This window comes from Ochlerotatus camptorhynchus, unplaced genomic scaffold, assembly GCF_037179485.1.
Source record: "Ochlerotatus camptorhynchus isolate MF236.1 unplaced genomic scaffold, CSIRO-AGI_Acam_v1.1 ptg000304l, whole genome shotgun sequence".
In the NCBI taxonomy this organism is placed as follows: Eukaryota; Metazoa; Arthropoda; class Insecta; order Diptera; family Culicidae; genus Ochlerotatus; species Ochlerotatus camptorhynchus.
The window spans coordinates 1,196,424-1,218,069 of NW_027040792.1; the positions used below are offsets into that span (position 1 = coordinate 1,196,424).

At 42.4% G+C, this 21,646-nt stretch overlaps 1 protein-coding gene across 3 annotated transcripts in view; it reads left to right on the forward strand.

The window, feature by feature from the left end:
* Hs3st-B (Heparan sulfate 3-O sulfotransferase-B) overlaps positions 1–21,646 on the forward strand; it is a 292,186-nt gene that overhangs the window by 146,995 nt on the left and 123,545 nt on the right. The window lies entirely within an intron of this gene.

Genomic DNA, 21,646 nt, shown 5'->3' on the forward strand with positions numbered 1-21,646 from the left:
AACAGTGCCAATGAGAGTGCCCAGGTGAGTCCAATTGTGATCAACCCCCTTTTTTAAATATTGTTATTAAATTCTCGAGATCCCGTGAATCCCCGGATCGTTGATTCCTGGAAAATGTTAAAAGGGAAGTTCCTAAAACATCTTGAAAATATGGGGAACTTCATGGAAGCCTTAATAATTTAAAAGCGCTTCCATTAGCTTAAGAAAAACTTAAGAAGTGATTGGAATTACTTTACTCATAAAGCGAAAAAAGTGCAGAAACTTAGCGCTGAGTAAATTTTTTCCAGGTTTTTCCAGGAACAAATTCTCGAATATGAGAAAAGTCTAGATTGGATGCACTCAGTCTATTGGTACTACTTCTAGACTGAGTAAAATTTTCGTCAATTTTCCTCATTTTCCGGTAGATCCACAGAGGCAAATTTACTCATCACTGAGTTCCTGCACTTTTTGCGGTTTATGAGTAAATTGAACTCAAATTTGGGTCAATCACATTGACCGTGCTAAGGGTATTTCCCGTAACTGCAGGAAAGCCCAGACTTTTGGCGAAGCTTAAACTAAAGTCCTCCAAGTAAAAGTATGAACGTCTGTCCAAAGTTGTTCCAATCCAACCGTCAAAATGCACTGCTTTGCTCGATTGGATTAATTTTTTTCAGTTTTGTGGTGACAGTCATACTTACTAGAGTGCTTTAATTTAAACATCTATATTTAAGCGTTAGACGAGATAAATTCAGGACAGGTCCATGTTCTTCAAGCAAAGAAAAACAAATCGAGAACCCTTAAGATGCGCCGAGAATTTCAGGGAAGTATAGAGCCCTTCAGAGAACTTATGAAAACTTCCGAAATATTTCGAGACCTTCACAGAGGCCCAGAAAACTTCAGGAAAGCTTAAAATTCTATAGGAGAGTTCCATTTATTTCAGAATTAAGATATTGTAGAATTGTGAGTTTCAGGGACAGTTCAAATAACTTTGAGGGAATTGCAGAGAGCTTACAGAAGTTTTGAGAAATTCAAGGAAATTCCGGAAACTTCAGTAAAGCTTCGAGAGAATTCTAGTACGTAAGGAAAGGTATATGGCCATCTAAAAAATGTGAAAGTATTTTAAAAAAGAGTTATATGATTATCATGGGAATTTGGAAAACTTCAAACGTTCACTAAATTTATTTAAGTTGATTAGAGAAATTCAAGACAGTTCCATTAATTAAAAAAAAACTATATAATCAAGAAATTTCAGCGATTTTCAAAAAAAATTTAAAAATTTGTATATAGCTTCATGATATTCAGTGAAGTCCCGAGTACATCAAGGACGATCAGATAGCTTCAAATCAATCTCTTTAGGTTAAGGAAATTTGCATAGACTTCCAAAAAACTCCGAGGAACTATGGGATATTTCTAGAATTCTAGATTTATCAGTGTCAGGGAATAATGAATATCTAGGGAACCTCAGAGAAGCATAGAAAATTGCATGACCTATTGCTATGTACACCAGATCTCGGTTCTCCAAATCGTCCAGGAGTTCAAATAACTAGATCAACCAAGACTGGGGCAATATCTGTAGCATCGAAATACTTCCAAACCGATTCACAGTGACTATGTGGATCATGCATGACCTATTTCCATGTATACCAGATGTTTTAGGTTCTCCAAATCATCCTGGAGATCAGTTGATTTGTTCTACTAGATCAACCAAAACTGGGACAATATCTGAAGTATCTAAATATGTCCAAACAGATTCGTAGTGACTATGTGGATCATGCATGACCAATTGCTATGTATACCAGATATTCTAGTTTCTCCAAATCGTCCTGGAGTTCAAATAATTTAATCTTCTAGATCAACCAAGACTGGGACAATATCTGTAGTATCGAAATATGTCCAACCAGATTCACAGTGACTATGTGGATCATGCATGACCTAGTGCCATGTATACCAGATATTCTAGGTTCTCCAAATCGTCTTGCAGTTTAGATAATTTAATCTACTAGATCAACCAAGACTGGGACAATGTTTGCAGTATCGAAATACTTCCAAACAGATTCACAGTGACTATTTGGATCATGCATGTCCTATTGCCATGTATACCAGATGTTTTAGGTTCTCCAAATCGTCCTGAAGATCAGTTGATTTGTTCTACTAGATCAACCAAGACTGGGACAATATCTGTAGTATCGAAATATGTCCAAACAGATTCGTATTGGCTATGTGGATCATGCATGACCTATTGCCATGGATACCAGATATTCTAGGTTCTCCAAATCGTCCTGGAGTTCATATAATTTAATCTACTAGATCAACCAAGACTGGGACAATGTCTGTAGCATCGAAATACTTCCAAGCAGATTCACAGTGACTATGTGGATTATGTATGACTTATTGCCATGTATATCAGATATTCTCGGTAGTGACTATTTGGATCATGCATGACCTATTTCCATGTATACCAGATGCTTTAGGTTCTCTAAATCGTCCTGAAGATAAGTTGATTTGTTCTACTAGATCAACCAAGACTGGGACAATATCTGTAGTATCAAAATATGTCCAAACAGATTCGTAGTGACTATGTGGATCATGCATGACCTATTGCCATGTATACCAGATGTTTTAGGTTCTCCAAATCGTCCTGAAGATCAGTTGATTTGTTCTACTAGATCAACCAAGACTGGGACAATATCTGTAGTATCGAAATATGTCCAAACAGATTCGTAGTGACTATGTGGATCATGCATGACCTATTGCCATGTATACCAGATATTCTAGGTTCTCCAAATCGTCTTGCAGTTTAGATAATTTAATCTACTAGATCAACCAAGACTGGGACAATGTTTGCAGTATCGAAATACTTCCAAACAGATTCACAGTGACTATTTGGATCATGCATGTCCTATTGCCATGTATACCAGATGTTTTAGGTTCTCCAAATCGTCCTGAAGATCAGTTGATTTGTTCTACTAGATCAACCAAGACTGGGACAATATCTGTAGTATCGAAATATGTCCAAACAGATTCGTATTGGCTATGTGGATCATGCATGACCTATTGCCATGGATACCAGATATTCTAGGTTCTCCAAATCGTCCTGGAGTTCATATAATTTAATCTACTAGATCAACCAAGACTGGGACAATGTCTGTAGCATCGAAATACTTCCAAGCAGATTCACAGTGACTATGTGGATTATGTATGACTTATTGCCATGTATATCAGATATTCTCGGTAGTGACTATTTGGATCATGCATGACCTATTTCCATGTATACCAGATGTTTTAGGTTCTCCAAATCATCCTGGAGATCAATTGATTTGTTCTACTAGATCAACCAAGACTGGGACAATATCTGTAGTATCGAAATATGTCCAAACAGATTCGTAGTGACTATGTGGATCATGCATGACCTATTACCATGTATACCAGATATTCTAGGTTCTCCAAATCGTCCTGGAGTTCAGATAGTTTAATCTACTAGATCAACCAAGACTGGGACAATGTTTGCAGTATCGAAATACTTCCAAACAGATTCACAGTGACTATTTGGATCATGCATGTCCTATTGCCATGTATACCAGATGTTTTAAGTTCTCCAAATCGTCCTGAAGATCAGTTGATTTGTTCTACTAGATCAACCAAGACTGGGACAATATCTATAGTATCGAAATATGTCCAAATAGATTCGTATTGGCTATGTGGATCATGCATGACCTATTGCTATGTATACCAGATATTCTAGGTTCTCCAAATCGTCCTGGAGTTCATATAATTTAATCTACTAGATCAACCAAGACTGGGACAATGTCTGTAGCATCGAAATACTTCCAAGCAGATTCACAGTGACTATGTGGATTATGTATGACTTATTGCCATGTATATCAGATATTCTCGGTAGTGACTATTTGGATCATGCATGACCTATTTCCATGTATACCAGATGTTTTAGGTTCTCCAAATCATCCTGGAGATCAGTTGATTTGTTCTACTAGATCAACCAAGACTGGGACAATATCTGTAGTATCGAAATATGTCCAAACAGATTCGTAGTGACTATGTAGATCATAGATGACCTTTTGCCATGTATAGCAGATATTCTAAGTTCTCCAAATCGTCCTGAGTACAGATAATTTAATCTACTAGAACAACCAAGACTGGGACAATGTCTGTAGTTATCTGTAGTATCGAAATATGCCCAACCAGATTCACAGTGACTGTTTGGATCATACATGACCTATTTCCATGTATACCAGATGTTTTAGGTTCTCCAAATCCTCCTGGAGATCAGTTGATTTGTTCTACTTGATCAACCAAGACTGGGACAATATCTGTAGTATCTAAATATGTTTAGATTCGTAGGGACTATATGGATCATACACGACCTATTTATAAGAATTCCAGATTTTCCCGCATCTCCAAATCATCCTGGAGTTCAGATAATTTGATCTACTAGATCAACCGATTCAATATTTATGAGGATTGTTTATGTTTCGACTGCCTTATGCTCCGCCCAAACAGAACGAAAGATTTCCAGACTTCAAGTTTAGAGTTATCTAGTAAAACAAATATATTTTCAAAAACTACACCACATTTTTTGATTGTATAATTTCAACTAGATAACATTTCTCTTTCATCTTATTTTTCAGGTAATTCCCTTCAGTACAGCAACAGTGTTTCCCCGCTTCAACTAAATAAATAAGTAAGTAACTCTCAAGTCACGGTCTTTCCACCTTGATTGAACACGCAAATCAAATCAAATCAGAACAATTCGTGCCCAATCATCGTTTTGATTCGTTTCGGCTTGCACCGTCCTGCCAGGAATCTCGATATTTCCCAACAAATCAACGACAGACGCCCCCAACCATGCAACTTTCACGCTACAAACTTTGAAAATCCACCCGGGAACAACAACAGAAACTCGCGACGACCAACAAAAATAATTCAATGACTAATTTAGAAAGTCTGCTGCAAAAACCCTGGAGAAAGGAGGTGAAAAGCTCCCGCGTCGATCAACTCGACTCCGCAAGGGGAATGCGGTACGAGTGAGTAACGGGTGAGGGTTAACAACTTTTCCACTTGGAACTTCCATTCTTCTCGTATTTTTTTTTTTTGTTTTTCCCATTCGGTTTCCACGCCATTCAAGAAAAGTCTCAAATTTGTTGCCCCTCTTAGCAGGGAGTAACCTCCGGAGGGAGATCCCACTTTTCACCACTCGCATTTTGTTCTTTGGGGGGTGGCAAAAAATAATAACAAAACCAGCGAAATCTTTTCCTTAGCTAAACTTTTTAGCACTTCTTTTCGTCGAATGTTGCCCTCTGCCACCCGACGTTGAGTAGTAGCACCAACATAAGGTACAGAAGGTATTGAGCACCTCCACGGCAAATGGCGAGTCGACCTGACGGGAGCGTCTCCGATTTTGCAGAAAACTTTGCCTAAAGCGTGTCCCGAAATAAGTTTTGTATCATCACACGATCGTTATAGGTTTAACAAATCTTTTTCTCAACATTTATTTTCCTCAAGTATGTTGCTTTACACTTTTGCAATAATAGATTTAAATTTCACCCTCACGCCCAATCTTTCGGACCTTCGACTTGACTCCTGCCATCAAGGTTTGGACAAGCTTCTCTCCTCTGGTTTTGTAAGCTTTTGTCCTCTTCTGCTTGAAGTTTTGAACCGATTTTGACTCTCCTCCCATTTTCCGACAATCAGCCTTCATATTGCTCAAAATTTCTCGATCGGTCGGAGCTCTTTGGAGGATTAATGTCACATTATTTTCCTCGTACCATTTCTTCGTCACTGTTGAGTAGTGGCAAGATGTCAAATCGGGCTAAAACAGGGTGTTTTGAAAATGCTGCGTTAGAAATGGCAATAGACGTTTTTGAAAGCACTCTTTGATGTAGATTTCACTGTTAACATTCCCGGTTGAGATGAATGGTTGGCTGATTTTACCACTTGTTTGTTGCGTGTTCCCCTTTTCGACTGCTTGGTTGGCTTCCTCTGAACCGTTTCGGTTTGTAGAAACTTGCCGATGACATTCGAAACCGTTTGTTGCGTCACCTCGACTGAATTCGCGATTGTGAACGATTAGGATTTTCAAACCACTTGTCCAAAATAATATTTCGCAGCTCCTGTTGTCGAGAAGCCTTTTTCAAAACTTCAATTTAACCATTCAACCACCTGTCAGTAGCGAAGTTGGTTGGTAAGTTTCCCCTTCGATCGACTTGGTTGGTCGAGTGAATATCGATTCAGTCGAGTCAATCAGTCGATAATCACTCGATCGACAAAATTGAGTGACGGAAATTTTCTGCCGTGATAGGCCCATCCGCCCCCGCATCAAGCAGCACATTAAAAAAATAACCTTTTTCACTGAATTGACCTCGAAATGTCAACCGGACAGTTTCAAAAAGCCATATTTGCCATATCTCGCACACCTTCCGTTTCCGCTGGTCAAATAATATGACGTTGGAGTTTTAAAAAAATATGGCAGCAATTATCATGCGAAATGCGCCCATGCTTGTTGGCTATTTCTACGTGGGAGGTCCACAAACCGATATCGCAATCAACGCAGTTTGTCATTTGGGGAATTGCGTGCGGTTGGACACCACCGTCGCAACAAATGCGTCACTGCATAAAGATAAGAGCAATATGTGCCATTTCGGTTTTCGGGTTCAACATTTCCACCCGCCCCTCACTGCGCCGTTATGATGATGATTATTATTATTAAATAAGCACAATCCGCCTGTTTGTCCTAACGGGACGCGGGAAAGCTCCGCATTTACATTCTGCTAATTATTAAACAACGACCTGAACAGGCATAACCAGTCAGAAAGTCGTCCTTCCTTTCCGGCTGGTCGTGCTGCTGTAGGGTAGGTAATTGGATTAGCAAATAGATAATTAAAATACTTTTACTCGCTCAAAGTTTGAAAAGCACCACGGGTCTCCCTGAAGAGTTGTTACACACAGTTACAGCATAAAGTATATCCACTCTGCAGTTTACCACTGAGACGAAAAGGTGACGACGATGGAGCGAACGTTAAAAAAATAACTTGGTCTTGGCTAGGATCAAGTGCCGAGGAGAAGAAAAACTTTTTCCTGGCTCGCCGCGCGTTCACCGTGCGGGATTTGGGGTGCGAAATACTCGTTCCATTCGCACCACCACCACACCGAACAACACAGATGCTGGTTGTTGAGGTGGTTGGAAGAATTTTAACATTCCATCGGCATCCTTCCCTCCCCTCGCAACGATGTTGACCGGTTTGAAGATGTGTGAGTGTTTGTGGTGGTTTTGAGAAACGGGTGGTGACGATGGGGAAGCAAGAGGATGCTGTTTCGAGCAGGTTAGTGGCGATCTTATTGCTAGCCACAAATGGGAATATTTTAAGAGATGCATCCAGGGAAAAGAAAAACAACACTATGAGACAAAATTGAGTTGAAATTTCGAAATATTTTTAGTTGAATGGATATAGAGTCATACCTTAGATACATGATCAATAAGATACAATATTTAAAAAAAATATGGTTCCGAGTCATTTAGCTGAATGCCATTTGGCCGAATTCCATTAAGCCGAATGCCTTTCCGATATAGCCATCACAAATTTAATGTTGTATTCTTATTGCTTATGAAGTTTTCTGATTATATACTCATTCAAAGTTTCATATTTAAAGAACTAAACTGTTTGAATTTCACCCATTTTTTTCCAACATTCATCAAGCATTATCAAAATAACCCCAAATCCTCAGTATTTTTATTAAAAATATAAAATTTAAAAACATTCATTTCTGTAGACAATATTAAGAATAAACTTAATAATATCAATGTTACCCCGTTTTACGGTACTACATTATGTTTGTTTTGATTCGCTATGAAAGTTTGACAGATTAAATGAGGGGATCGTGGATTTTCCTATGTTTCTAGGGGTGCATCGATTAGCTTGTGACCGAAGATAGTACCAGAGCTGAGCCAAAAAGTTGAGAACCACATTTTACTGAAATTAATTGATTTGCCTTGAAGTTTCGACAATTTTCCTTAAATGTTCTAACCATTAAAACTACAAGGGACAGCCCTATGGGGTTGTACGCAATGGTGACGTAGGACTACGTGGTCTTACATAATAAATCTTATTTGTTAACTGCAGCAAAAGCTTGTGTTTTGTGTACGAATAGGAATTTGAGTGTTTATACTCTTTAGTATGACGCGCTTGACATAAATGGTTCACAGCGACTCACGAAGAGCTACTGATTCCGATCAATAGCGGTGCGCCTTTTTCCTCCTTCTATGGATGCTCATGTGGGCTACGGCTCGCTGCTTGCTGGGAGCCTTTCGTTGCGTACTGGAGAACGCCACCACTCACCACGTGGTAATTGAATAAACACCGTTTGGTGAGACCGGATGGAATTCAACTTTGAAATCTGTGTCAGGGAAATCGCTTTTCGAATGCAATCGGTGATAAGTTTAATAATCATAGCTACAGTTACACATTCGTGCAGTTTTCAATAGTGACATTATGAAAATGGTGAAGTCTTAAACTTAACAGGTGCGTAGAAATATTTCTGATCGATTGGTGATAAAATTTATGTAATTGGTCCTGGGGCAGCTGAGTTATTAACGTTCAAAATCTTTCATAATTTTGTTACATGTTCCATTTCCGGTTTTCACAAAGTGTACCCCTATATAGAAATCACACACGTAGTCCCTTCGTCAAAAACGCTCACGCTCACTAAGCTTACCTGAAGTTCTCTAAATTTGTTTAATAATCCAATATATATATAAAAATTACGTCTGGGAGCTTCGGATTAACGTTTTTAAAAAGAACTGTGAACAACTAACGCTAAACATCAAGTGAGCTTTATTCAATTTTGGTATCATAAAAATGGTTCTACCTGTTAAACTGCCTATGCTGCATTTCCTGTTGCTGTTTACTCGGAGCTGTGTGCCTATTCCTGAGGTTGCTTATGCTGGCGGTTTATCGTGGACATCGGTTCCGTGGCTGCTTACCCTGGTGAATGTGCTGACCGGGTTTGATATCGATCGGGTGGTATCGACTGGGTTAATGGCCGGAATGCTGACTGCGCTGGCTGACGAACTGCTCGAGGTGTTGGTTAGAATGTTGACTCTGCTGGCTGGTGCGATGATCGGGTGGTTGGCCGAAGTGCTGACCGTGCAGAGTGGTGTGTTGACTGATGTAATTGTTGGCTGTACTGTGGCTGGTATGATGGCTGGTGTGATGGATGATATGATGGGGCCGTTGGTAACTTATATAATAATATATTCAAAATTCCCCGACGATTTTGGATCAATCATAGAATTCTTGGAATACCCCATAATTTCACGGAATTCCTTGTAAGTTGCTGCAAATTTGCTTAAGTTCATGGGATTATTCTGAAGCTATCTGATCGTCCTCGAAGTACTCGGAACTTATCGGATATTTATCGCTGCTTGCTAAAAGTTCTCACATTCTCTAACCAACTAAGCCAAATTTTCGCATTTTTTAAAGATCTTGATATCTCCATGATATAGGGGAAATGTAGCTTTGGCGCTACCTTAACCTATTATCGTCAGGGGGTAAACAACGTCCTTGAGAGCTCAATTTTGGCATGTGGATACATTGTGTTTCTGAACATCCATTGGCCAAATTTGAGTGCTCTAGGGCTTTGTTTACCCCCTGATGATAATAGGTTAAGGTGTTGCCGAAGCCGACATTTCCCCTTTACATTGGCGTAGCTAAGGGGGGTACCAGGGGGGGCAAGTTCCCTCCAGAATTATCTAGGCCCCCTCCAGAATATCTAGGCCCCCTCCAGAATATCTAGGCCCCCTCCATAATTATCTAGGCCCCCTCCAGATAAGTTGTCTAGCTACGCCAATGCCCCTATATCATGGAGATATCAAGAACTTTAAAAAATGCGAAAATTTAGCTTAGTTGGTTAGAGAATATCAACGATGTTCCATTAATCTAAACAAATGTGAGAACTTTTAGCAAGCAGCGATAAATATATCCAAGAAACTCCAGAGAACTTAGAATTTAGATAGTTTCATTCAGTTTCTGCGAAGTTAAAGCTTTCAGTAAGCTCCCCATAATTTCAGTATGTTAACTTTCCTTATGTAACTGTAGTTTGTGTATGGAGCTTTACTTAAATTCTCATCATTTCCTTTCATTCCTCAGAACTCCTCCAAAGTTCCTACAATTGTTGTGAAGTTAATGGAACTGCAATGAAGATTTCTAATCTTTCATAAAGTTATTTACGTACTTGAAATAAATCATTTAATTTTTCCCTTGATTCAGGCACTTTGAAAATTTTCAATATGTTGAACTTGAACTACATGGAATACAAAACTAAAAGACATTGAATATTTTAAGATCTTGGATTTACTCAAATTAAGTAGGTTTTTTTTTAACTTTATTAAAGTGAGAAATTAAGTAAGTGCTAAACTTCAACATTTAATGGATTTGATTATAAAGTTGTTTCTTTAAAACTGATAGCCATGTCTTAAAAACGATTTGACTTTAGTGACTTGACCTTCAAAAAAGAGACTTTTTAGTGACTGGCTAAAAAGTGACTCACTACCAGCCCTGCGATTATGAGTGAAAAACTACTCAATTCTGAGTCGATCTCATCGGCCGTGCATTAAAATTCCGATTTAGGCGCTTCGGACTATTGCTTCTAGAGCAACATGTGATAAGGTCCTATGAGCCGAGTGTAAATAATGACTTTACACAATTGCTCACGTCCACGCAAATTAACTACTTAATTTTTGATAGAGCAAACTTATGCTGCTGTTGGTCTGCCTGAGTGAGTCTTAATCCGCGAGAAATCGACGTTTAAAGCCATTATTTACATTTGGAACAAAGGACCATTTCACATGTTGATCTAGAATTCTCGAGTCACTTTTCAAAAGGTCCCAAGTAACAAATGTAAACAAATCGAGTTAAGTGATAGAAACTATTGCTCTTCTATCATTGTATGTGTTCCAAGAGTACCCATCCAAATTAACTTTTTGATTTAAGATAATCATAGGTCAAAAATTGTCCAATGTACAGTTTGAAATGATGGGTACATGATTGTTACTTCGTTCATTCGAACTGCCTAATATGCTTGGTGCTTATTTTCTAAAGGCGGGGCCAATCTAAAGTTAGGTATTCTACTCTAAAATCAGTGAAAGGGAATCTAGTATCATGTAGTACAAAACGTCCAATGTAACACTCATTGATTATGTCGTTGAGAAAAATCGTCCAATGTAACATGTCCGATGTACAACTTGACTTGTCAAAACGTCCTATGTGGTTTTTTTTCTATATTGTAGCATGAAATTCAAAGTAAAATTGTGATTTTACCATTTCTACTGAATTTTCAACGTTATTATTCACTGACTACATTAAAAATAGTATTGCAAAATGTATTATTTCTAAACAGTTAAAATGATAATCTGTCGAACTTCAAATATGTTACATTGGTTTATTTGAAAAGTGACGCGAGAATTGACTTGACAGTTCGTTATATATGTGGTCGTGAGATGATCTGTTTGGCTTTTATGATGATTCTAAAAGCATCGTGGTTTATGTTATCTGGATCAACCGGAAAGAAAACACTGTCTCTTTCTTTCTCATCAGTTCTTACGCGAGAAGTTTAAGTCGCGTCAACAATGTGGTTACGTATGAATGATATGGAATAAAAAAGAAGCGCAATTTCACATGCCGGACCTTTGTAGATCGAGGGTGTTCTTCGATAGGCCGAAGTTGCATCCATTTATAGACCCAATTTGAGCACAGTAGACCGACATTACATCCACGTACCTGGAGAGTTTTCGTGTTAAAATGGTGAGTTTTACAATTTTCCGTCGTGCCTAATTAACATCCAAATAATAAGAATATTTAAGCTTGTATGTTGGCAGTGAAATATCTTTTGAAGCTCAATTATTAAACAAGATATGGCATAAAATGTAGGGCTTCATATTAGACCGAGGTTAGGGACATGTGCCCTACTACTTGTTGCTGCGTTTCGAGGTCTGATTAAATAGAAACAGACTGATGGCTGAAATAATGAAGATCTAAAGTAAGAAGGGGGACCCAACTGTATGCGATAACTGGCGTGGCATTATGTTACTGTGTTGTGTTCTCAAAGTTCTATGCAAAGTTATCCTCAACCGGATACAGGAGAAGATCGACGCGACTCTCCGACGGCAGCAGGCGGGATTCCGTGCTGGAAGATCCTGTGTGGACCATATTGTCTCGCTCCGCATAATCTTGGAGCAGGTCAACGAATTCCAAGAGTCCCTTTACTTGGTTTTCATTGACTACGAAAAAGCTTTCGACCGACTCAACCACGAAAACCTGTGGGGCACCCTAAGGCGCAAGGGAGTTCCGGATAAAATCGTCAACCTCATCGAAGCTCAGTATGAGGCTTTCACGTGCAGGGTGCTGCACAACGGAGCCCTATCTGACCCTATTCGGGTAGTCGCTGGAGTGAGGCAAGGATGTATTCTATCACCGCTACTGTTCCTCATCGTAATCGACGAGATAATGGTTGGTGCGATCGACCGTGTGCCGAACCGTGGGTTGCTCTGGCAGCCTATTACAATGGAGCATCTAAACGACCTAGATTTGGCGGATGACGTTGCTTTAGTATCACAACGGCGTTCTGACATGCAGAGTAAGCTCGACGATCTCGCCGAACGCTCCTCAGCGGCAGGTCTCAACATCAACGTCAGCAAGACTAAATCGTTGGATATCAACACGGGAAATCCATCCAATTTTACGGTAGCTGGTCAGGAAGTGGAGAAGGTTGAAAGTTTCCAATATCTTGGCAGCCAGATAGCGTCGGACGGCGGAACCAAGAGTGACATAGGTGCACGGATCAAGAAGGCAAGGGCTGCTTTTGTGAGTTTACGAAACATCTGGAAGTCAAATCAGATTAGTCTCCGCACGAAGATCCGAATTTTCAACTCTAACGTGAAATCTGTACTGCTGTACGCTAGCGAAACATGGTGCGTATCAGCGGAGATCACACAGAAGCTGCAGGTGTTCATCAACCGATGCCTGCGGTATATAATTCGTGCTTGGTGGCCTCACAACTGGATTTCGAATGCCGAGCTCCATCGACGGTGTCACCAGAAGCCGATATCGACAGAAATTCGGGAACGTAAGTGGAGGTGGGTTGGCCACACTCTACGGAAGAGCGGAAATGAAATCTGCAAACAAGCGCTGGATTGGAATCCAGCCGGACATCGCAGCAGAGGCAGACCCAGGGGCTCATGGCGGCGAAGCCTAAACAAGGAGATTAAGCAAGTCGACCGGAATTTGACCTGGGCCCAGGTCAAGGCGAAAGCAAACAATCGCCCAGGATGGAGATCTTTCACGTTGGCCCTTTGCGCCAGGGATGGCGCTCAGGACACTTAAGTAAGTAAAGTAAAGTAAAATTAATTTGTTTGTCTTGATTCTATTATAAATAATTACTAATACTTACCAACATAACCTTACGAAAATCAGTCGCCCAAATTCAAAATAAATCCCGTTTACGTGGTTTGTTTACGTACAGCATTTCTTTATATTTGTTTTTCCTTGATTTGTTTTCCGTGCTGAGTACCAATGTAACCGACGCCAGGGAGGCAGCTCCCACACCTGGACCCTCATGGACTCATGAACCGGGGACCAACGGCTTTACTTCCCGCCGAAGGAAGGCGTGATCAGAGATGTTATGCCTCAGAACATCTCGGCGGCACTGACTAGGATTGAACCCAGGCCTGCTGGGATGAGAGATGTTTACGTACAGCATGCAGCGGAAAAATAAATAGATTTTGCCCGCATGCATAATGGGTAGGAATGCGGCAAAGCGCCAGTAGCACAGTAATTAGCGCGATTTTAGTACATTGCGCGTTTGCCGATATGCCGCTGTCATTATGTTCAGCCCTTTACTCACCTGTCTGGATACTGGCACGTGCTGTTCCCTGGCCTGGAAAATCGCCTCCTCGATGGTATGTAGACACCGGTCAATATCTTCGGACGTCTCCGATTGGACACCGTTGCGATGGATGTGTCGACACAGTGTTTATGTTTAGCCCAGTTGACACGATGATAGTTGCGTCGGGAAGCGCTTCGAATCGAGGAACCAACTTCAACCACCACCGAATAGTGCTCCGAGCTGTGTTCTTGGTACACCACAGGTTGTGAGATGTTGTTGGTCAAGTTGCTGATGTAGATGTCGATGGTAGCGTGGGCACCGGATTTACACAACCGGGTGGGAGTGTCCGGACCCAAGATGTTGTACTGCGCTTCCTGCAGGTACAGGATGGTGCCATTTTGATTGCACCAACTGTTGCTCCAAGCTTGATGTTTGGCGTTCAGGTCGCCAGCGTTGATGAAGTTTTCCGGCCGCCGTGTTAGCTTGACAATACCTCGTCGCAGGTCTGCTGCCGACTGTAGCTAGCCCGGACGATCCAGCTTAAATACGCGTGACTTAAGCGCCATTCCACAAGGGAGACCACACGTCCAAGGTTCATTTTCCCGGATGAGACTCTCCTAAGGGCGAGTCCATTAATTACTAGAAAGGATTTACGGATCGTTCCAGACAGCTTCCAACTAAACGATCAAACGGGAATCCCCTATTATGCCCATGAATTCACACTCAAGAAAGTCACTCAGAGAAACGGTAGATCTCACACTTCTCATCATCGGCCAGTCCCGTCACCTGCCGCTAGACGTCTCCGTAATCTGGTAGTGGAATGTACCTCTTCCCACCATTCAAACTCAACAAGAGGACGGGCAACGAAAACTAATACGAACGCGGAGTGACATTCAAATAGTTAAAGCTAGGGAGATTTGGAACGGCAAACCAACATTTATTTATAACATGAACGACAATATATTGAGTTCCTCTTACTGTTTATTTACATTTGTACAAAATTCGTTTTATTTCTGTTTCTGTGTGTTTGTTCCTATTCGCTCTCTTACTGTGTGCGGTTTTTCTCTCTCCCTAGCATACTCTCATTCTCGTTTTGTCTCTCATGGGCTCATGTGCTCGGTGTTATGTGTTGTTGGGTGTCATCACAAATCAGTAGCTCAGCTCTACCAAGGCATGTGCTCCTGGTGACAATGATTTGCAGCGTCGAATTACGCGCGCATGCTTTTAGCGGAATCGACTAGTCACGAGTTTCGGCAAGTCGTCACGAAACTCGACTCAAATTACATCATAATAACTATAATAACTACTCCGTGGCGCCCTCACCGGACGCCACACTCCACAAAAAAGATAAAAGCTTGGTTGACTCACCAGATGATGGCTCGTAGTAGCCATCGTGGGTCACTGCCAACGGTCACAGTCGATGACCGGTCGGCGGGTTCGACGCACTCGGTGTCGGTGTCGGTGTCGGTGTCGGTGTCGGTGTCGGTGTCACTGTGAATCCTCAGATTAAGTAAATGTAAGACTCGGACGGACCGGAAGTCCATCTTTTCCCGAAACCCATCGTGTACTTTCGTGAGTCCAAAGGCACGAAAGATAACTTGGCCGATAGAAGTGCCGTTCTCCCTTTCCTACCTTATCCATAAATTAAATAAACCCGTCTTAGGAAAGCTAAAAAATGCTTGTGTATTCCTACTGCCTACCCTAAGGAATGTAATTCAAATAATTTAAACCTATTAAATTATATACAAATTTATACAAAGTTCCTGATCGTTACACGACCCGTCCCTAATGTTGACTTGTTTGGGGCAGTAAGCCGCAACTATGGTGATGGAGCCGACAGGAGTACAAAAATTCTACCCCTACGGCTTCGATTATCTTCTGCTAGAAGCTTCGACAGCAGCCGACAGTCGATGTTCCTCCTTAGAGCGATGGCCACTCCTCCTTCGCCGGAGCTGGTTCGATCCAGCCTCACATGCCGGAAATCAGGAATTTAGACGATAATCTAGGGCTTCAGGTGCGTTTCGGTGATGATGGCGATATCGATGTGTGACTATGGCATGACGCGGACAAAGTATGAAACACAGGAATATTCACATTTTCTAACACATTTATTTGCCCTTTTCTGTGGCGTGTGGGTGTGGGTTTTCACTTATATGTGGCGTGTATGCGAGGGTTTAAAATTTAGTACTCACTGCTGCAGCGGGATCTCCTACGGCGTCGCGACGTTGGCCCACACGGCTGCTCCTGCACTACCGTGTGGCCGGAAACTTGCGGCGCGGGCTACAGACAGTGTTGTTGCAGCTTTGGGAGAATGGCGGATCTGGTGGCGTTCATCAGCCGCCACATACGGCTCAGCAGGCATTGCTGGCTCGTTTGGCTGGCAGGCGTCGTCCGGCGTTGACGGCATCGGCATGGCCACCTTGGTCGAGCCGAGACGGGACCCTCCTTGACAATTAAGGCCACCGGTCTGAGGGAATCGTCCTTGCCGGACGATCGAGTATCATTTACTATTAGGCTCGGAAGCCATCTTGACTTCCGAGCCGATCTGTGTAAAACCGTTTTATTTACGGTACGAGGTCCTGAGAATTGTTATAATTCAGGGAAATTTTCCGTCAGGATAATAAAAAGTAAATTACCTGAACGGAGGCAGTCCAACATCCCAGAAACCCCACAAGGGGAGGGGGGTACACTAAATGGCACTGCACTTTACGATACCGGTCTACACGGACGCCTGATTACTTCTGCCAATTAGAAGTTTTTATCTTTTATAAGATGGCCACTCGCATGCCTTTTGCCGATCATTCTCCATTTTTAGCTTAAGACTATGATTTTCCTCCCTTTAGTATCGTTCGAGTGTTTTTGCACCGGTACTAACCCTCTCGCTGCTGTGTTTAGCCTTCTGTCTTTGATATTAAAATACGTGAATTTTCCAAACAACAACAACTCATACAAACGAAAATCCACGGATTGTAACCAACTGGTTACACAGGTGTCCGCGTTCTCGATCGTTGGTGAAGGGGGAGCACCTTCATGCTGCCACGATAGCCCGGAGATAGAGAGGTGCTTCGGGATGCAGCGGTTGCCGCATGTTACTGACGTTAGGCACCCCAGCTATTGGCGGAACCGATACAGAAGCAGCAAAACGGTTGTTGAGTGGAAGTGGCGCCGTTGGGGGATGGCAGAAAAGTTCTGCCTGTTTTTTTCTGGCACCCTTCTGTGGTCAGCTTGATTCTGCGTAGAGGCTTTTTTCGGATATTAATGAATTCCGCTCGCTGGTTGCCCGATGTGCTACACCACAATTGGCACATTTGGGACCTGCGTCCTCAATTAGCTCGCAGACATCAGGCGCGTGCTGCTTGCCACATATGTTGCCGGTACCGTGATGTCACAAAATGCGTGAACTGCATGTCGCCTGGCCTACACATGCAGTTCACGCATTTTGTGACATCACGGTATCGTTCCCAAATCACCACGATGTGGAAAAGGGCCCAAATGCTCTGAAGGTCCTTCAAGCATGTTGAATTCATACATACATACATACACACATACATACATACATACATACATACATACATACATACATACGTGAAGCGTCATGACGATTCATCTTGAAGAGGTTGATTGGCTTGAGTCTTGTCCAGAGTTGGTAAATATCACGACCGTCATGTGACAATGAGAAAACAGGTCCTCTCACTATCACGAGACGAAACTACCTATCATTAGCTTTCTTGTCATTTTCCAATGATCAAGCACTCATGAGAATATTTCTGATGTGGTTTTGACATCAACGTTTCTTACTGATTTAAATTAATTTAAACAAACAACCATATGCAAAGTAGAGTGAATATATTATTAAGGTTTACTTGGTACTTACTTACTTACTTAAGGGTCCTGTGCACCACCAGCGGTGCAAAGGGCTAACGTGAAAGACTTCCATCCTGGGCGGCTGCTCGCTTTTGCCTTGACCTGGGCCCAGGTCAGATTCCTATCGACTTGCTTAATTTTCTTATTGAGGCTCCGCCGCCATGAGCCCCTGGGTCTGCCTCTGCTGCGATGTCCTGCCGGATTCCAATCCAGCGCTTGCTTGCAGATTTCGTTTCCGCCCCGTCGAAGTGTGTGGCCGACCCACCTCCACTTTCGCTCTCGAATTTCTGTTGCTATCGGCTTCTGATGACATCGACGATGGAGCTCGGCATTCGAGATCCAGTTGTGAGGCCACCAGGCACGAATTATATACCGCAGGCATCGGTTGATGAAGACCTGCAGCTTTTGAGTGTTCTCCGCTGATACACACCACGTCTCGCTGGCGTATAACAACACAGTTTTTAAGGTTGGAGTTGAAAATTTGGATTTTTGTGCGTTGACTTAGCTGGTTGGATCTCCATACGTTTCGTAAACTCGCAAAGGCAGCCCTAGCCTTTTTGATTCGTGCACATATGTCGCTCTTGGCCCCGCCGTCCGACGCTATTTGGCTGCCAAGATATTGGAAACTTTCGACCTTCTCCACTGCTTGCCCCGCTACCGTAAAGTTGGAAGGGTTGCCCGTGTTGATATCCAACGATTTTGTCTTGTTGACGTTGATGGTGAGACCCACCGCAGAGGAGCGTTCGGCTAGGTCATTGAGCTTACTCTGCATATCAGAGCGCCGTTGTGCTAGTAGAGCAACATCATCAGCCAAATCGAAGTCGTTGAGATGCTCCATGGTGTTAGGCTGCCAAAGCAGCCAACAGGTTCGGTACACGGTCAATTGCACCTACCATGATCTCGTCGATTACGATGAGAAACAGTAGCGGTGATAGTATACATCCTTGTCTCACACCAGTGACTACCCGGATAGGGTCGGACAAGGCTCCGTTATGCAGAACTCTGCACGTGAAAGCCTCATACTGCGTTTCGATGAGGTTGACGATTTTATCCGGGACTCCCTTGCGTCTCAGGGCGCCCCACAGATTCTCGTGATTGAGACGGTCGAAAGCTTTTTTGTAGTCAATGAATACCATATAAAGGGACTCTTGGAATTCATTGACCTGCTCCAGGATGATGTGGAGCGTGACAATATGGTCCACACAAGATCTTCCGGCACGGAATCCTGCCTGCTGCCGTCGGAGAGTCGCGTCGATCTTGTCCTGTATCCGATTCAGGATAACTTTGCACAGAACTTTGAGAACAATACACAGTAACATGATGCCTCGCCAATTGTCGCACACAGTCAGATCCCCCTTCTTTGGGACCTTCACTAAAATGCCCTGCATCCAGTCGGCCGGACAAGTCGCGGTGTCCCAGATATTACAGAATAGTTGATGCAACATTTGTGCGGATAGCATGGGGTCAGATTTGAGCATCTCTGCTGATATGCGATCGACCCCTGGAGCCTTGTTGGATTTCATGCTTCGGATAGCTGCTTCAATCTCCTGCAGTGATGGGGCCTCGGAATTGACGCGAGTGATACGCCGCACCCTAGGCGGATCATGCCGAGATGTTGATGGCTGGTTGGCGGTCGAAACTTGAAGAAGTTGTTCGACGTGCTCAAACCAGCGTTTCAGCTGGTCAGTGGGTTCGGTAAGCAATTGTACAGTCGTGTCCTTCACTGGCATCCTCGGGTTCACCCTTGCTCCAATCAGGCGTCGTACTCGGTACAAGTAACTTTAATATCAATAAATGAGCTAGTAATTACGATGATCACGACACTGTCACGTTGTGTCATGACAAAAAATTCGATGAGATTTTGAAGAAAATCTCCATCGTCGTTTTCTCATCCGATGATAGTGACAGAAGTATCTCGGTAAATAACGCGTGAGATCTTTTATTGATAATGACATTTGCCAGCCATGGTCGTGTTTCCCCATGTGAAACCAAATGGTGCCCGATTACGACGACTGGGTTAGGGGAAACGTTTATTTCATGAAAACAGTGATACAATTATTAGTTTTTATTTGTACATTTTTCAAATGTTTTCTTCTGGAAAATTGGAAAAGTATTTATTTCAGCAGATTCCAAGAGATATTTTATATCGATTGGTGTATTAAAATTTTAAGCTCATCTATAAATGACAATGTTATAAGCATTCAAAACCTAACACCTTCTCGTGACGGCCTCAATTTAAGATATTCGATTTACCCCCTGTACCTTCCTGTAATAGGTAGTCTGCATCAAAAATTGACAGTGTATATTTTTCCTTGAAAGACTTTATGTTTCTACAACTTTGTCTCAGACGTCATTTCGATCAGAAGTGACGTTTTCTTGCTACAATTTATTAAAAAATTACAAAGGTGCTATTTAAAAAAAAAAAAACATCCAAAATGGCCGAATATTAGCAGAAATGTGAATGATTTCCCATGACAAACAGTCATGCAAAGTTTCATGCAAATCGAAGAAGGCCGAATCTGATCGATTCGTCATTTAGCGTGGAGATGCTCTATTTCTATGAATCAAAATTCTTCAATTTAAAGTTGCAGCTTTAATCTGTGTAAAAATCCAAATTCAATGGACGTTTCGTGGGAAATCCGAACAGTTGGCTATTATCAAACGCAGTAGATTCGGTGCAGAGTCAATGTAAGGTCCCCGGAAAATCCTTACATTCGAGAACTACCGGACAACATGTGGTCAATTCGGGAGCAAGGTTCGCCAATTGGGTGTCTCCAGGTGTGCTCCCGGGTATTCTTGTGTGCAAAGCAGGTGCTTGGTCAACTAGACACTGGACTCATTGTCACTAAAGTAGCCTAATTCACTGGGAAACTAATGTAGGCAAGCAAGGATAGTCGCCCAGCGCCGACACAAGCAAACTAATCAATCAATTCCCACTCCAAAACAGCGTACCGGCAATTATCGAATCAATCAATCGGAACAGCTTTCCGTCGAAACCACCAACCTCAACCTCAAAGCCACCTTTTCCATTAGCTTCGAAACCGATTATGGCCCATCGCAGAAGCTGCTGGCACGTGGCCAATTTATGCCATTAAATCCGGTTGTTGCTATTGCTATTTACCGTTGCCATTGTTGCATCTCTTCATTTCGTCGTCCCGCTGTCCGCAATGTGTGGGTGGGTGGACGTACGAGGCAATTGTTCGCAAATTAATATGATAATTCATGTCCATACTCACACGGGAGCCCTTTGGCTCAACAATTGCGAGAACGAGGGGCGGCGAAGGCAGGACGGTACACCAATATCTGACTCTCGATAAAATTCGACAGCAGCCCCCACTTGATGGAGTTGGGCGGAAGGAGCAGATGCAGTGGGCTGGGTGAGAAATGTTTTAATAAAATTTTCAATCGCCCCCACCGGCTGCCAACATAAATAAATACACATTGTATATCCTCGTTCGCTTCGACAAAGGATATTGTTTGCGTGCTATAAGGGGGCGGAAAGGGACAGAAGGTGCAAAAAACAATGCAAAAAAAGAAGAAAAGGGCGGAAACAACACTGCATTATTCATCCAGACGGAGCACATTTCGGCCGATTCCCCTGAATGTAGATTCTCTGCTTGCTCATACATACACACACACACACTTAAATATGTACGTACACAGTCAGAGTTGACTCGAGCGAGCGCCCGAATGTTTGCACTTTTAATAAAACGGTCATGCCTTGCCTTTACCGGTTTTGTGTTTTCGATCGTCGTCGTCGTCGCAGAAAATACTCACACGTGTTGGTATGCAAAAGAGTGTCGCACCCCTCGGCGATGCAGAAAAAATGCGAAACAGCAAAAAAAATTAGCAACAATGATGCGCGTGTTAAACTGGGGGGAAAATTGAAACTGTTTGCTGCGGAAACAAG